Source organism: Micropterus dolomieu, linkage group LG02 (genome assembly GCF_021292245.1).
Source record: "Micropterus dolomieu isolate WLL.071019.BEF.003 ecotype Adirondacks linkage group LG02, ASM2129224v1, whole genome shotgun sequence".
Lineage (NCBI taxonomy): Eukaryota > Metazoa > Chordata > Actinopteri > Centrarchiformes > Centrarchidae > Micropterus > Micropterus dolomieu.
The window spans coordinates 3,120,776-3,139,687 of record NC_060151.1 but is presented as its reverse complement, the minus strand read 5'-3'; positions in this window follow the sequence as shown (position 1 = coordinate 3,139,687).

Genomic DNA, 18,912 nt, shown 5'->3' with positions numbered 1-18,912 from the left:
TTATTTTCTAAAACTGGCATTTGTGAACAACTTTCTGACACCCAATTCTCTGTGTGTGTGTGTGTGTGTGTGTGTGTGTGTGTGTGTGTGTGTGTGTGTGTGATGGAATAGAAGATGGTAGATTGGCGTTATGTGGTCAGAGTGATATTTAGAGATCACTTCATGAGAGCTTCATCTCATTTTTCTGTATATTTGTTGACAGAGCTAGAGTTAGTGACACATCAGTAGAACAGCAGACAAGACTGACAGACCGACAGGATGTGATGTCATCTGTTTTGTTTAGGGTGAAGAGGGAGACCCTCGGGGCTAGAAGTGGATGACTGATCGTCCAATCACTGGAAGTGTTGCTGTCTATGCAACATTACTTCAGCCAATTGAGCGTCACTTTGTATTAATATGGCCATCAGTTTGCCTGGTAACAAATAAAACAGATACACAACAAGAGAAAGAATCCAGTCCAACTCTGCCAAGGACATTAAGTGATATGGAACATGCACAGAGGTCCATACAAAGTACACCAACAGCAGTAGATACAATGTAAATGTAATATGTGGTGTAGTTCCTACATTTACGTTGACGTTTTACCTGTGTTCTTGGGTTGCTCTGAAAGCAGTAATATTATTAAATTACATTCCTGGGACTTTATTTTACCAGTCATTACAACATTAAAAACACTAAATAAAGCAGTTTCATCCTAAACAAAATCTCTCTCTTTGGCGGACACTGGGTGTCAGCAAGCTGACTTCTTGACAGGGACATTTAATTGTCTTTAATAGTCTTCTATTCTATCCTTTGCCTGGCGATGATACATTTTTCACACATGCATGCTCATTTGGCAGATTCTAACTAGTATCAAGTATTGTGCTTGCAGTTGGTGCTGCTGATACTAATGTTATAATAATATTATTAAGGTGGCAATGAAATTAATCTGTTCATTCATCATTTATTTTTCTCCATTCATTCAAACTGTGATATAAGGATACAGGCCAAATTAAACAAATCTGCAAAATAACTACAGTAGCTACTAAAGTTATCAGATAAATGTAGTGGAGAAAAAAGTACAATATTACCCACTGAATTGTAGCGGAATAGAGCAGTAGCAGCAAATGGAAGTGCAGTACTTGTTAAATTCAGCTAATATTTGTTTTGTGTCTGCTCTGAAAAAAATCCATTTTTTTAATCACGATTAATTGCGTGATTTTCTGCGATTAATACCAGTAAAAGGATTTTGATTCAGTACATATTTAAATATTGACAGGCTTTTGGTCACACTTTCTACAGTACTGCAAAAAACTGCCACCTTATTGAGGCTAACTTGGCCTCGGCCAGCAGACACTGTGGATTCTGCCATATTTCGGCTGAGATACTAGTTGTACTGGTCGCCTTGGCATTGGGTTCCAGAGCTTGTGAAGGGCGGGATGTATTTGCTTGGCAGTTGAGTTCAATTCAATAATCTTTCTGCAGAATCACTTATTATCACAATTGGGGGCGGCTGTAGCTCAGTCCGTAAGGATTAGACTGGGAACTGGATGGTCACTGGTTTGAATCCAGCTTAGACCAGAGTTGCAGAGAATGCTTTGTACTGTTAGGGGAAAAAATCAAAATGTAAATAAACACCTACACTTAACATACAGTATCTACACATATAGCCCTTATAAAAAGTTTAATATTAGTGTAACATAATGGTAATAAGAGGTTGTATTTCTCCTGAACCCACACACACACAACCCCATGCCCCACTCCCTGGTTAATCTGTGTTTGGGATCTTTGCTCTGCAGCTCTAAATAATATTTTACCTACAATGAAATGAGATAGAACTGAAACCAGGCAGCATGGGGGCAAGCCTCTGCGTATATGTGTGTTTGTGATAGCCCCGGGTTAGTCATTAGAGTTGCAGTGCTGAAGGGAAGGAGGAAGCTAGTAGATTGTGAAGCACATTAGCTCAAAAGCCGCTGGAGCAAACACACACACACACACACACACACACACACACACACAACTTCCCTGGTTTGCTAATATCTAAGCTGTGAAGGTGTACCTCAGGGCAGTGGCACTTGCTGCAGTGTTTTAACTGCTCTGGTGAACACATCCCCCCCCACAAACACACACACACACACACACACACAAACACACACAAAACACCATCCGTCTGTGCACATGCATATTTATTGAAGTCTTGGACAAACATTTTTATTCATAGTGTTGCTCACGCACAACATTACAAATTCATGATGGTATGCACACATGCATAGGCAAACAAAAAATGCACACACACACGTACACACACACACACACACACACACCAGGTCTCAGTGAGTCCAAGCTGGAATCAGTGATGAAGATCCAAGTTTAAACCTCATTAATTAAAAGACACCCTAGAGAAAGAGAAAGAGAGAGAGAGAGAGAGAGAGAGAGAGAGAGAGAGAGGCTGCCGGGATTAAAAAAAGGTAAATACAGAGCTAAAGAAAGAAAGAAAGGAAGGAAGGAAGGAAGGAAGAAATAAAGAGACCCTTAAGAATACAGTAGAATTTCATTGGAAACAAGCACTGCATGAAAAGACATATTTAAGTATTTAGTCATCCTTAAGTTGCCACTAGTGGGACAACCAATTGATGAATATTGTTAGTGAAAGATTTGCATATACTTACGGTCTATTAAAGTATCAAATTGTGATTAAAAAAGTTATTCAGGCAGCATATGTTTCCTCCACAGTTTGGCTTAGTGTAAATGATACACTTCCTGGAAAACTGTAACATTGTGGAAAAAGTGACTCATGGTGAGTCCAAAAGAGTTTAGTGCTGGACTTGGGAGTCTTCAGAAAGTGACCAGTCATCATCATCAGTGGAGATTTCAAGAAGTTAGGGCTATTCCTTACATCATGCTGAGAAGAAGTCCAGCACACAACCCCCAAATAAACAGTGGCCTGTCATTTTTATGCTTTGTTTTTTTGTTGTACGAATTAAACAAATGAGATAAAACATGTTAATTCATGGTCTTCACAGGTGCTGGTAGATGGATTTTGTTACCATTGGGCAGAGACAGGCTAAGTGGTTCACCCGTTTCCAGTCTCTGTGCTAAGCTAAACTAACTAGCTATCAGCTGTGGCTTCATATTATCTCTCTCCCATCTCTCTGTGTAGACTATAGTCATAGTCATTATAAAACCTTGCAACAATATGTTAATACATTGAAATCCCTCCACTGTGACTCACCACAACATTAAAATTCAACTTACACAGAACTGACAGTAATAATACAATAATACAACAATTATAAGCTACTAAAAATCATATAACACTGGCTCAGAACACTGTTGCTGATTACATTTAGCTTATTGTTCTGCACCTCTACTTCTGCTTTGAGGACATTGACTTGTAATGACATATTTTTTTACTGTTGTAGTACTACTTAAGAAAACATCTAGATACTTCTTCCACCAGTGAACAGCAATTCCTCACATTATGGCGTGATTTTATGTTAAGGTGATGGTAAAAGCTGCACCAATCAATATCTTCCTATTACCAATGGATCAAATGACTGTATATAATGTAAAATGTTTGCAGTGATAAATCCTAGGTCAGTATTTCCCCTTAGCTTTATGGCGCGTTACGATTTTTCAGCTCAATGTTTTGGTTTCACCAAACTTTGAGTTTTAGATTTATCACTCATATCAGTCTTGTTTCCAGCTGCAGCAGGCAGCTGTTTTCAGTTAAAAACACTGTTAACCAACTGCTGAATACTGGCCCAGCTACAAACAGCAGACAGACAAAGTTAGAGACTAGCTGGTAAGCATAATGGAGCATTTAGCAGCTACAGAGCCAGATATTTTTTCCCACCTCTTGATTGAGACCAAATCAAAAAGTGAATATTAGACTGGCAACCACTGAACAATTTAGACTTTGGCATTTTGCAAGACAACTTTACAACGTGATAAAAAGTCAATGTTGTGTTTGTTGTTGTTTGCACCTTGTCCTGCTGCCTACAAGTGGCCAAAAAAACTACAAATGCAGCAGGGTGTGCTTCACAAAACCAACTATAACATCTCCACAGCATTTCACTAATGTCAACAAAACAGTGAATGTTTGAATGTACCCTGAAAAATGAATCAAGGGAGGAGGAGCGGACTGAAAACAAATCTTTCTCTCTCTCTCTCGGAAGACAAATATTAGCTCATGTGTCATGTGTCAGCCATACTTCCCTCATCACTGTGTGTGTGTTTACATGTGTTTCTTCTATGAGTGTGTGTGTGTGTGTGTGTGTGTGTGTGTATGTGACAAGCATTAGTTTGACACCTGTTCTGTGGAGTTACCACAAAAGGAGGAGTGTGCATGTGTCTGTACGTTTGTTAAGAGCCGTGTTAACAGAGAAATGGCTTCTATTGTGGGAAGTCAGGTTAAGGCAGGGACAGGTACATCTAAACGGTATCTGTGTGTGTGTATGTGTGTGTGTATGTGTGTGTCTTCATTGACAGAGAATTCTTCTGCTCTTTGCGCCTTGATATCGCTCTGGTCTATTCTGCTTCCACTGACAGACTGATACAGCCTGGAAAGGAGAAGGGAGAATGGAAGGAAGTAAGGAAGAAAGGGAGAGGAAGAGAAACACACTTGAGGATAAACTTTAGCTAATGGCTCACTCCCAACACACAACAAAACCTGTCCATACATGTTAACATTTATTGAGCTGAACAGAATAAGATTCAGTTCCTTGATCAATGACAATACGAGCAAACAACTAAAAGTAATGAGGTCAAAGGTCAACCTTGTGCTAATTCTTCCCTAAACAATATATTGGCTGTGTTCGAAACGGGCTAAACTGCTGTTTCAGAAGATGTCTAACAGGACAGCGAGGCATTGAGTGCTGTTTGAAACGGCTCGAACGATCTCTTCCTGTCTCCTGAGATGCCTTCCAGCTGCCCCAGTAACGGCCAGTTTTGAAGGCAGCATCGATGGTGACTATTGCCCGTAAAGCAGCGCGGCTGTGGCCGCCGGAGCTATACGTTTTTAAAAGTTTTTAGCAGTTTTTAGCAGTTTTCTTGCTTCGATTTTTAAAAAATCTAGCGAGAACTAAACACTGAACTATAATATCAGCCCGTGACTGTAACCAACCAAGTTTGTTCGGTATGATTTCTGAGGTGTCTGTTAGCCGTTTGGCTTTTCAATAGCTAGTTAGCTTATGCTAAGGCTAGCGTCTCTTCTGACAGCCAGAAGAGACGCAAGACGGCATGCTGGTGTCACCCATTGCCGTAAGTGCTGCCCTAGAAGGCTGTTCGAAACTAATGTAAACAGAGCTGCCTTCACTTGAAAGTGATTCCTTCTGAGGCAGCTGTCTATTACAGTATCGAGGCAGCGAGGCAACTGCCTTCCGTTTCGAACACAGCCATTGTGTAGCGATGTATGCAGGGTCTGCAGGACTGGGTCAGCTTAGGACATTCTAAACTTTGGGATCTTCCTCCTGGCTATTGAATGCAATATGGTAAGTGTTATAAACTGTCTTTGTGGAGGTAAATATCAATTTCAGCATGCCGGAGGTACTAAACCTACCATCATATCATTGGAAATTCCATATGTGCTGTGTGAGAATGGAAATATTGACACTCATAGGAACTGTAACTAAAGAGGGCAGGGTTTAGTGAAAGGTCAATTGTATCTGAAAGCAAAGTAATAAATATAACTGTTTCATTAACGTGCCGTAACCATTTACTTGTGAAACCAAATTATTGCAATGGCCCATTAAAACATTTAAATGTTATTTGTACCCAAAGTTAGAACATAAATCAAGACCAGAAATTGTGGCACTGTACTGTAAATGGAAAAACTGAAGTACTAACGGTTAATCAATGGCTAAAGAGCCTCTCGAGTTGCCTGGCCATGGAAATGCTGATGTCATCTATGAAGGACTGCCCACAGACATTCCAAATAACATGGTCCACTTTTATGTGTGTTTTGTTTTGTTCTTTGTTTTGCTTTTTGTGTAAGTCATTGTAAAAAAATATATTATTATTATTAAATCTGCAATATTTTATTAATATATAAAACCTTCATTTGTTATGTGTGGAATCTTGGTACTGCCCACTGTAGTGCTGTATAAGATTTAATACTCTACAAAGGCACTGTAACTCCACGTGTAACCTTATTTGACTGCCTGGAAACCACTGTATTAACCAGTTTAATAATATGAGGAAACCTTGTTTCATGAATGCTCTGTAGAACTTTCAATAAGCTGTAGAACCGTTTGTGCTGTCACCAAATCATGCTCTACAGAAACCTTTCAGTAGAACCTTTCTGGGTGGCCTGATGAATATTTTTCCAGCCATCTGAGCGCTCGTTTTCGAGGGGGAAATGGAGATCACAGAGTCCCGGCCTGCCATCTTATGAGCATCGTGACAGTTTTATAGTGACATGGTGTGGAAGTCAGACAGGAAGGAGGTACAGAAGACAGAACATAATCCAAAGAAAACACAAAAACCACCATTAGAGGGGAGAATAAAAGAGGAAAGGGTGACAGGGTCGGTCTGGTTGGAGCTTCAATAGAGATGCTATCTGTTCCAGACTGAGCTTCTGCGCTGACATTAATATGGACAGGAAAAGGATGAGAGGGACAGGGGGAAGGGGACAAACAAGGAAGAAAAGAAAATCAGGAAAGTAAGAAAATAGTTAAAAGAGTCAATAATTTAAAAAAATGAAGGGAATGTAAATTCAATGGAGAAACAAAATATCTTCTTCTTTTGTACATAGGAAAAGAAGAGCACTCCTCTTTAGAGGAAAGGAGATGAATTGAGGAAAGACAGGAGAGAGAATAGCAAACAAGCTTTAAACTGAACAGTGGAGCAAAAGAAAGAGATGGATGTCAGAGGGAGGAGATTGAGAATGGGATGAAGAGGAGGAGGACTGATCTGACAGAAAAACACGGAGGGGGTGGGGTGAAGTGGGTAGATAACATTGACAGAGGTACCAGCGGAATAACGCTCCATTTATTATAAGAGAAATGGAGGGACGGAAAAACCAACAAGGAGGAGAGTAGAAGGATAGGCAAACAGAGAGAAAGAGAGGGAAACAGACAAACAAGATTCATTCACTCAGTGTGGTCACGACCCACAGAGAGGGGTTTTACACTGCTGAATTCTTGCCAGGTGACTTGACTTTGAAATTGAGTAAAAAAAAAGGTCAAATGAGACAAAAACTAATCAAAAATTGAAAACTAATGAACTGTAGTACAATTTAATTACAACAAATGTATCAATTGCATCAATTGCTGATGTTTTCCAGTGCAAAATACCAAAGTTGTATCACTTTCCTGTGATTACTATCCTGTGAAAACCAGTATAATGTCAAAGTGTTGATTTTAGCCTGCAAAAGAGGATGTAATGGTAAAAAGCAAATGTGGAGCGATTTGTTTATACTAACCTATAGTGATACAAGGCAGGGGCAGCTAACGTTACATTAGCACGGATCTGCTGCTGTTTGCTTTGTAATCTTCAAATCAAATCGAAATGTTCAATGTATTCTTGTTATAACAATACTCAGGTACACAGCTTTTTTACCGTCTAAGTTGCTGTAACTTACATGACCCACATAATATACAATAATGCAACATAACGGTACAGGACAACTACACAGAGGAAGACCCATTCACTACAGTACTGCAATCTAGTTGTTATAAAGTGTGGCAAAAATCTCATTTATAATATTCTGTCTAGCTCACTAACTGTTTTATCATTAAATACATTAAGCTGTGCTGACATTTTTTTATTTTAACAGGAATGTCCTATAGCAGAGGTCACTAATAGGCGGACCGCGGTCCGGATCCAGACCCAGCCGCCGTCCTCTCCGGACCGCTGACCTACAGCCCATTTATTATTGAGACTTACTACCTTGTGACGGAGCATTTCTATTTTAACCCGCACAGCTTTTCTAGCATTTACTGTACTGGTTTAGAGGACCAGGAAACTCACAGACCAATCGCATGTGCTCCAATCGTCTCAAATCTGTGCATACCGATGCTTGCGAGTCGAGTCCGCGAGATTCACCAGAGACGTTTTGGAAACACACCCGAATTGAGGAGACGAAAGGGAAAAGAGATTTCACATGACTTTTAATCAAGAATGTACAGATTTTTACATGTACATTCCTCCCACGGCAGTTCAAAACCAGAATATCTCATAGATCTCCAATATTCTAGCTGGAGCTCACGTTTCTCACTGAACAACAGAAAGTAGGAAAGTGGTAGCTCTGTAAGAGAAAATGAAAGAGAAGAGGAGGCATTACAGCTGTTCATTTGTGTGTTTATTATAAAATTGGTTAAGACTACACTTCATCACTTCAAGCTACACTTTTTATTAAATTTTTTCTAAAAATTAGGCACTTTAATTTAGTTTACTTAAATTTAGAATTTATTATTTGAATAGTTATTATTTATTCTTCCAGTTTGATGTGAAAACTGACTGAAATATTATTTGATTTGACAGTCCGTTGTTGACTAAAAACGTGTTGATACAACTATAGGTTATAGTACTGAATGATAACGCAAGTTTGTCGTTTTGATGTTCCGGACCTTTGCTTCAGGAAATTTTCTGTAACTGGACCTCTTTGAAATCTAATTGAATACCCCTGTCCTATAGAGACACAGCCTCGTTTGCAAGGGAGTCCTGTATATTGCAAGTAAAACAACAGTTTTTCACCCATTAGTACAAATACAATACACTACAATAAATTAGAAATGAAAGTTAGACTGTCAGATTTTTTTTTTGAATGCATCTAAAGAGATTGGTATGCCAATCTTTAGCTTAGACTGGAGTTCACTCCAGGACAATGGGCCGTAGTAAGACGGGCTCCTCTGTCCTGCTTCTGTCCTCGTATTTGGTACCTTGCAAAGTAGTCCAGCAACAGATCTTAAATTATTTGTAATTTGCATGTGAACGTTAAACAGATAAGAACGCAAAAGACCTAAAATTGCCTTGTAAATGAAAATATAGCACGCGATTTACGTGATGGCCAATTTACCATTCTGTATAGGGTGCATTGATGTGTCTGATAGCCAGCATTTGTAATGAACCTGTGAGCTACATGATAAAGAGGGCCTAGCTTTGACAATGTAGATGGACATGCAAATTGAAAGGTAATATTGCCATAGTCTAACTGAGACAGGAATAACCCTGCAGCCAGTTTTTTACGTGTAGATTTTAAAAAGCAAGTTTTTAATTTATATAAAAAGGCCAGGGTAAATTTAAGTTTTTTTTTCAAGACCTTCAATTTTTTACCATATATTTTAAAGGTAAAGCTTTTGTCCAGCCAGATTCCCAGATATTTATAAGTATTAACAAGTTCATTGGTTTCATCTTAGAAGGTGGTAATATTGAGAGCTGGGACCTTAGTATTACTAGGTGCAGATATCATTGCCTTAGTCTTTTGTGCATTTAAAAGTAGTTTCAGGCAAAACAGAGCAAACTGCAATGAGGAAAAGTCTAACTGCATATTTGCATGGGCATTCTCAGTTGTAGGGGCAAGAATACATAATTGTATCGTCAGCATAGAAATGATACTGTGAAAGTTTATCTTACTGCAGACATTGTTTATATGGATGATAAAAAGCAGAGGACCCAGAACTGATACTTGTGGGACACCTTTTAAAGAACGAAAGGGTCAGATGTTACATTCCCATGCCTGACAAGTTGCGACCGTTCAGAGTGATTCGCCACTCTATGCCCGTTTTAAATAACATGGAATGGTCTACTGTATCAAACGCCTTTGTAAGGTCGATGAACGTAGCCATACAGAATAACCTTTTATCAATAGTCGCTTTTGTCATGAATAACTTTCTAACTTTCTAACAAATAATTCAGAGTGGCAGAAACTGTACTGTAGCCGGATTTTAAAACCAGATTGCATGTCATTGAGGATATTTTGTGAAACCAGAAAACATTTCACTTGATCAGACATGAAGATCTCCAAAACCTTTGCTAAAGCTTTGATTTGAGATAGGTCTGTAATTATTTGTGTCAAATGGATCACCAGATTTCAGTAATTGTGTAACATAAGCCTGTTTCCATTGAAGGGGTAAAGATGTAAGTGACAGGTTTAACTATATTTTCTGCCTCTATTTTTAACAAAACTGGATCCATTTGGCCCAGCTGCCTTCTTGGAGTCAATGCTCTGCAAAGCATGCAAAACATCTGACTCCAAGAGTGGTGCAAGTTCAAAATGCCAAAGGAGAAAAAGAAGAAACCACCTCCCCATGTGCTGCCTGGGATCTATGTTCAGCCTGGGATGATACAAGCTGCCTGTGAGTTGTGTTTGCCCAGGGGAGTTTCACTTAGTGCTACCTGGGAAACAAGAGAAATTGCACCAAATGAATCTTCTTTTTCTTCAAAAATATGTCCTGCCTTATTAAAATGATCATTAAAAGCATTTAGCATTTCCCTCTTATCTGTTAACAGCATTTCCTATTTTCAGGTTCGGAAAGCTGTTAACTTTCTTATTATGCAGTGCTCTAATAGTTTTCCAGAAGTTCAAATGGTCATGCAGACAATTTGACATTTGTGCCAAATAGTATTCAGCTTTAGATTTTCTAATGAGAGCTGTACATTGATTTCTAATAGTTCTAAAAAGATGCCTATCATTTGCAGTTTGTGTCTTTGATTGTTTCTGGCATGGATTAGGTCCATGTCAGGTATGTTTTTAGAAAACCATGGGTTGATATCTATTTTTTTCCTGAACTTGAATGGGGGTGTGTTTATTTGCAAGCTTAAGAAATGTTGCTGAAAAAATGCTGCAGCATCCTCAACGGTAGGTATCAACCCTATTTGATACAATTTCACTCTGAATAAATCTTGTAGGAATGCTTGCTCTGAGAAGTGCTTGAAACAACATCTGAGAACAGTCCGACCTTTGGATAAAGGTAATTTGTACTCCTCACACGTGCAATAGTACAGTGATCAGTTGGATTTGGAAAAACAGCAACTGCAACGTACTTTATTTATGTGCTGCATTTATTAAAATAGCATCAATGAATGTATTTTTTTCCTGGCTGATAAGGATTTATCCTGGTAGGACAATTTAGAATTTTTTGTTGGATTAAATAAATCTATGCTCAATATTTTCAGATTTAAATAATCTATGCTCAATATTTTCAGTCTAAGTAACCTAACAAGATCAATTCAGATAAATTAAAACTTTAACAACACCTCTGTCAATCAAGAGATGCTATCATTAATGGCAGAGGGATGCCTATAACAACCGATGATTGTAAGTGGAACATTTACTATTTTTACTTCTACAGCTAAGTACAGATTGCTTGGGAATTGATTTAGAAAGCAGAACAGAACAGTGAAGTTTATCAGAAATATAAACTGCAACACTTCCAACCCTACCTTTATAGTCAGATCTAAAAATATTATTACCGTTTAATATTAAGACATTATCATTATTATTATGTTACTTTTAGTTTTAATCCAATACATTTTTGTTAAATTCAGTAATTATTGAATTATTGATTTATTTAATTATTGAGAAACCTCCAAGATTTTAAATTTGGGAGACTGAGCTTCTGAGGAAGCACTGAAGGGAGGGGTGCATTTGTTACGCAGTTGAGTTCAAATAATGAAATTCAGGTGGCAGGTGACAATTAAAAATGTAATGCTATAAGGCTCTCAGGCATTCTGTATTGCTTTCATATATCTATTCTCAATTTTTCTAATTTAATATCATCCCTGCTGAGTCAATACACATGTGGTCATTGAGGAGGTAACATCAATGATAAATTAATTCAGATTAATTTATTTATAATCTCCTGGGCCCATATTTATCTAGCTTTTTTCAATCAATTTCAGTCTTAAATGCTGAGAATTTATGACATTCTACTTTCAAAATTTCAAAATTTCTGAAAGCTAAGAATCAAAAGAAAGTTATTTAAGATAGCTCGAGAGGTCTCTAGGGGCCAGTAGGGGCTTGTGATGGCACTGTGGTGACAGAAGATGGAGAATGTTTCTGAATTATTTGATGATATGCATCTTTGTCATCGAGTTGGTGAGAGACGTCATCTCACCACTATCTTTACGCAGCAATGCGTTTTCAACTAAATCGAAGGCTGTGAGGACGCTTCGTTTCTTTTGCCACAGAATAAATGCAGCAATGCAATGCTGATATTTATGCCCATCACAACCATCAATAAAATTTCAGAATCATCATGGAAACAATTATGGCACTTACAGCTCCACACACTGTCAGGCCTTTCATCGACTTCCAATCAACACCACGCATAATCCAACAGACGCAAACACAATTCATGTCAATAGCCGTCTTCCCAGGAGTAATGGGTGCAAGTGATGGCTTTTTTGTCTTTCATTTTGAATGTTTATATCATAATGTATTCTCTTAAAAATTCTTTATTGTTGAATGTGTGTTGAATGTAAACTCCTCTTAGGAATTTCATCATTCAATATGAACTTATCCTTATAAGGAAATCTATTCAGTGATTGGTCCTTGCCTACGTCATCATCCAAAATCACACTTGCGGCACAGCAAAGTGTTGTGAATCACCTCTGAGTCTGACACTTTAGATTTAGTCCTACACTTCACTTAAATTAGGACTGAGATGCTTGATAACTAACTTTGAAGCACAGCTCTGAGCCAAGATTTCTTTTACTCTTAAGTCAGTTCTTAATGGTGTTCTGATGAGCAATTCAGAGAAGCTTGTTAAATACGGGCCCAGTGCTCCCAGCGTAAAGGAGAATGTTTATGTGAACAGGAAGAGGTACCACAGCATCAACACACAAGTTGTGTTTGATGCAGACTACATTTAGGATGTGGTACCCAAATGTCCTGGGTCTACCCATGACGCATTTATATTGAATGAAAGTGGCCTGAAGCGGCTGTTTGAAAGGCACTTAATGCTGCCAGGGTGTCATCTAATAGGAGATAAACAATAATGCATTTCCTAGAAAATTCTTTATTTTCAAATGTGTGTTAAATGTAAACTCCTCTTAGGAATTTCACCATTCAATGTGAATTTATCGGAGAATATTCTTAAATAAGGAAATCTATTAAGTGCCTTCAATTGCGCCTACTACTCGTGGGAAGCCGGCTCTTTGCATGAATTGTGATGACTTCTCTTGGATTATGTGGGGTGTTGTTGGGAAATCAATGAAACGCGTGACAATGTGGGGAGCTGTAAAAAGTTGTAACTTTACGGTAGTACCCCTTTGAGACTGTCTGAAAGACACAGAATCTGTTTTGGACAGGTGGAAAACTGAAACTAACTGAAAACAGCTCTGGTCAGGCAAACATCTCACCACAAATCCACACAAATGTAAACTTCACCACCTTCGATAAAGTGCAGCTCACAGCTGCTCCAGTAGGAAGCATCCTGGAGCAGTGAGACAGTCCCAAACAGAGCAAACGTGCCTCTAAGCGAGGGGGACTGAGACAGTAGCAACTTCCATCTGTTTCTACAAAGAAGAGTGAGTCTATTGTATTAGAGTCTAGTATAAACAGGCAAACAGTGCTTTGCCATAGACAAGAACAACACCAATATAGTGACAGCTGTATCCTCAGAATGCAAAGAAGACTTACATATTAAAAATGCAATGAGACTAACATTTAACTACATTGATAAAAATTAGACTAAAAAACGAAATCAAAATCAGGTACCAAAATGAACACAGATGTTAAAGCTAGTAACATCTGACAGTTGTTTTACTGGATATGCTGCAGCAGTTGGCATAATCCTGTCAACCATGTCATCCTTTGAAAAAAAAAAGAGATAAATCTAGAAAAAGCTGTGAGAGCTTTCTTTCTCCTGTATGTGTAGTCCATCATGGAAAGCCATCAGTGTGTATGTTTGTGTGTTTATGTGGATCCCTGAGCCTGATTGGGAGCCCTAAATATTGTTTATTTTTCACCACAGGCTTTAATCAATACCAGAAATATACAACTAGTGAAACCAGAGCAACATTCCTCTTCTCTTTTACAGCCTACCATCAGGGTGTATTGTCCAAACAGCAGGTTGTGTTTTGGATGGCTTACTTGCTAGCTAGAGGGAGACAAATGAACACACACACACATACATTGTGGGAGCTGCAACTGACATGTGCTAAACCCCTCTGTGTGTGTGTAAATGTCTTTGTGATTTGATTTTCCCCTCTTTATAAACGTGACTGTCTCTGCCACTCTGTGTCTCTCTTCTGCCAACGTACTGTAACAGACCAGTTCAGACCAAAGGCTGTTCCTGGACTAGTGACACAGAAAAAGAATATACTACTCAACTGAAGATTCCTTTTATGTTAGTGAAGATTTTCTTAAATAATATGAAAGATTGGCTTCAACACATAGTCCTGTTTATTAAATATATATTTTTTAACATTTCAAAAGTTCACTCATGTTACAAGTAAGGAAATTACAGTAATGTATTGCTTTTTGCTGTAACGCAGTAATATAACACATCACCATAAAAAGTCTGTAATATTACACCTGTTACAATCTCAGTAATGCATGTTACAACACATTTTAACCCGAAACAAAAGAGAAACCAACAAAAAGAAACATTTCGGCACCAGAAAAACAAATCCATGAGTAAAAGAGTAATATTATTTCCTGTTTCCTAGAATCCATTGGTCGAGATTGTGGTGCAAACTACGTAGGAGCTCGGCTCCTCTTAACAAGAAGGTAGCTCCCCTGATGGATCATTAGATTTCTTTAGGCTATGTGTTTGTGCTTTAATGAATTACTTTCATGATTAGAGAGGCTGCTGTCAGTTCATCCTGACCGATCCTGTTGGCGTGTCGGGAGATTCAAATAATCAATGACGTTATGCTGATTTTCTACAACTGTGAAGGAGAAGAAGCTAAAGATAGATAGTTTGCTCCTTTAGGTGAAAATTGTATTTTACATCTTTGAATTATGCTGAGAAGAAACTGGTAGTTCATTTTTGAAAACTACTACTGATATACACACTGGCACCAAGACGGAGAAAGAAAGACTGAGATCAGAGAACATCTAGATGAAATGTGAACCTTTAACTAGAGAAGGTTAGACATTTTGTCTTCAGGCAGCCTCAAGGTCTTTGTAAACCTGAAACATGACCTGCATATGTCTCTGTGACTTTGCTAACCTTTCTCAATATCAACTACAGCAGTTTGTTAGTGTAGTGGGTCTAACTCACTGTTGAGTATTGATAGCACCACAATGTCTCGGGACTTTTTTCCATCATGTTACTGCAAGGCATGCATGAGCATAACTTGCACAGAAATAAAGTATTATAAGGGTATTATAAGGGCATAAATGCTGTCTGTGCCTGTGTAAAGCATGGATGTATAAAGAGAGCTGGACACTGTGCAGGAGGTAGGGCTCTGTTCATTCCTATGGAAGCTGCTCAATGGCGCATAAAGCCAAAACCCCTGACTTCCGCATAGCTTCCACATCGTGTGACCCACAGAGCAACTGCACTAGAGATTTCCTGCCTTCCGACCATACATTTCTATTTAACTTCCTCTGTCCACAACCGAGACTCCACAAATGGTTACAAATGGATACATCTTTTGAACAAACAATTAACAAGCAGTTAGATAAGCACTTTTTTCTTCCTAAATTAAATTTTTTCTTGCAAATTATGATCTCAGAGAATATTCAAGTTTTTTCTTATGAATTTACAACTTTAATATCAAACCTACATACATTTATCTACAATGGCCCTAATACGCCAATGTTCTCCAATCTATTTATGAAATTAAATTTAAATACATTTCTACATTCAACCATTGCAAAGACTTATTATATCTGACTGGAACTATAGAACCTAAAATATTCATGCTAGAGCTATTACAAACACGGTGAGGGCCTAGTAGTTAAAATGTGTTTGACGGAGTAAAAGTTTGCGTCAACCACATTCCCAACCCCCCCACCACACACACACTTTGTGTGTTTGGGATCTGGAGAGAGGAGTGGAAACTGGAAGAGCACTACCTTATGATCAGAGACAGCATAATCAACCAAATTCACATCTTCCACACAGAAACCGTAAAGGAGCACAAGGTCAAGTGCTGACAAAGCATTTTTGATGCACGTGGTACCCTTCAGCATCCTTATGAAAGGCCATTTTAATATGTGGTCTTCAGCATCTTTTAGACATCTTTAGGTTTAGGAAAACATCATGGTTTAGTTAGGTTTAGGCACCAAAACTACTTGGTTAGGTTTAGGAAGACATCGTGTTTTGGGTTGAAATAAGTACATTACATGACGGCGGATGGGTTAAATTTGAGTTACTCGAGACACTTGAGGGTACCACGTGCATCAAATACTGACACTTTGACAGGCTTTCTCCAAACCTTTTCATCTCTCTCTCTCTTCTTTTACTTAAATTAAACTAAACTAACTTTCCATGTTTTTCCTCTTCCTCCTTCTGAGGAAGAGGAAAAACATATATAAATCAAAATAGACTGTTTTAATAATAATATTGGTAATAATACCTTTTAATTTTATAGTACTTTAAAGGTACTCAAATGCACTGGAAAACTATTTACATTAAAGATTTATCGAAATATATCCTTCAGCAGAATGTAATAATCTTAAAATCCAGTGGGCTACAACTGCAGTAGTGGATCAACATCAGATTTTGCAGCCTCTGCATAACACTGATTATCAGTTCCAAATATATAGCCTCACTATAATTAACCAAAAGTCCAACACTTAAACACAAATGACCAACAAAAAAAAAGAGCTATGGTCACAGCAGCAGGTGCAGAAATCAAATAACTGCCAGTTTAACAGCAGAATGAAACATCACCAAAGCAGACAACAGAGAAATGTATGCACAATATAGACTCCACAGTGGCTGCAGCTACAAACACACATATCAGAGCAAAGAGAGCTGCACAGTTTTTTCACATCGCTACGTTGCTAGGCAACACAGTGGTTGTACTCACCTTTCTGAACATCATTCTGTTAGTCCTGTGCACCACAAAGTCCTAAAATCTGCTCTTGGTTCAGCTTATTGCTTGACTATTCTCAGTTCATATTATATAACCTGTCATCTTGGCCTGTCTGTCCCTATATAACCAGTCCACCTCCCTGCGTTGAAAGAGGCTCCACAGTCACAGAAACAGTAGAAAGGCCTCACACACCGCCCTGAAGGTAGAGGTTCCTCAGCAATGTAGCAAATGTAGAGATCACAATGTTGTTTAACTTTGACATCGTCCTTTATTTTAGTGCATTATTGTAACTACTGTTTGAAAACTGCTAGACCTGGCCTGGGTGACTACGCGCATCCCCTACTCTCTTACTTGGTACTGCAGCTTCTTCTCTACTGTGGCTGCTGATTTAACACCTTTCTTTAGTTCCTTTCTCACACTGTTCATTACATTCCGGAGCTGGCCATTTTTCCTGAATAATAACTAGCAGCTTCAGGTAGAAGAAACATCAATTTCCATTTCATTATTTGTGCTTTTCCTACTTGTCAGAGCTCTTTCAAGTTTCATGTTTAATAGCTCCTCTGTTTCAGCAGGTTTTCTGCTCATGTTTAAAAGTTTCTGCACATATCTGCGTTCACTGACATTTGCAGAATAATATTTTGAGACAAAAGCAGAAAAATATTACAAGAATAAAATTGCATTAATGAGAATGAAGTCACAATATTTTAACAAAATCTGCCTGCCTCTCTGCTGAGCATTAGCCTGTGTTATTGCTCTACTGATACGATAGTAGGCTAGCCCCTTTAGACCATCTGACAGACACAGAGCCCATCTGGGACTGTACTGAGACGAGCTCACTGCTCTTCATTAGAGGTAGAAAACCGAAACCGAAAACACTTGTGATCTCACTACAGATCCACGCAAAGGTTAGCTTTAGCTCCTCTGATAAAGTTCAGCTCACAGCCGCTGTTAGAAGCATCTTGGAACAGAGAGACAGTCCAAACTGAGCAAAGGTGTGTCTGAGCGTGGAGGACAGAGACAGCAACAAGAGCGACAGGTGTCTGTGTCGCGGTCAGGTTTGTCATGTTATTCTCTCATTACTTTGCGGTGGACTGTTAACCATTTCTGTAGCACGTTACCTGAACGTCAAACATTATGTAACAATATTACTGCGAGTAGCCTCTGTTCTATGAAGACCTGTGAGACAGGCTGCATCATAAAAATTATTGCAAATTTACATGGAAAATATTTTTGATGTTGTTGAGTTACATTCGGGGCTACAGTCAAAACAGTCTTTAGCCTCCACAGCTTGCAGAGGAGGTGTGTCCAATCAGGTCTCACTCCCACTGTGACCAACAGCTCTGAACATTTGGGCCGTTTTTTTTTTAACTGCACCCGTGAATGCAAAAGTTTATGGTCTTTTTATTTCAAGACCCTGCCCAGCATCCTGACTCTGTGCTTCACTGCTCTGTCCCAGCCATTGTGCGGTTCCTGCTGGTGCTGGTTTGGCTTCCCTCACTAGTTCATTTGTTCCTGTTGGATCGCTGAAAGGCAGAGTGCAGGACTAATGCCTATTTAAAACTGCTTCTTCAATCCCTGCTGTAGAATCAGCTTTTTTCTGTTTACTTATTGTAAGAACCCTTGCTACTAAGTCTTCTTTCTGCCAGGATTTTATCATGACGAACAATATTGATTCGTTTATCATCACAGAGTCTGGATTAATCCTGATGAATGTGCTTTACGAATCTGATGATGGAGCTCAGGTCGCTCAGTTTCAGGATATCTTTTGTAAAGTAAGTTCTGGCAGAGTTTATGGCAGATTGTTAATGAGCTGGCTGAGTGTACGAGAGCTGAGTGACTGATCACCTGAACTGATGCTTGCTTGGGCACTAAAACTTATGGAGTGGCTCTGGCTCAGAACGTACAGCGGGTTGTCCATTAATCCCAGGGCTGGTGCTCCTCCTGTCCATGTGTCCAAGTTTCCTTGATCAAGACAATGAACCCTGAGTAGTTCCC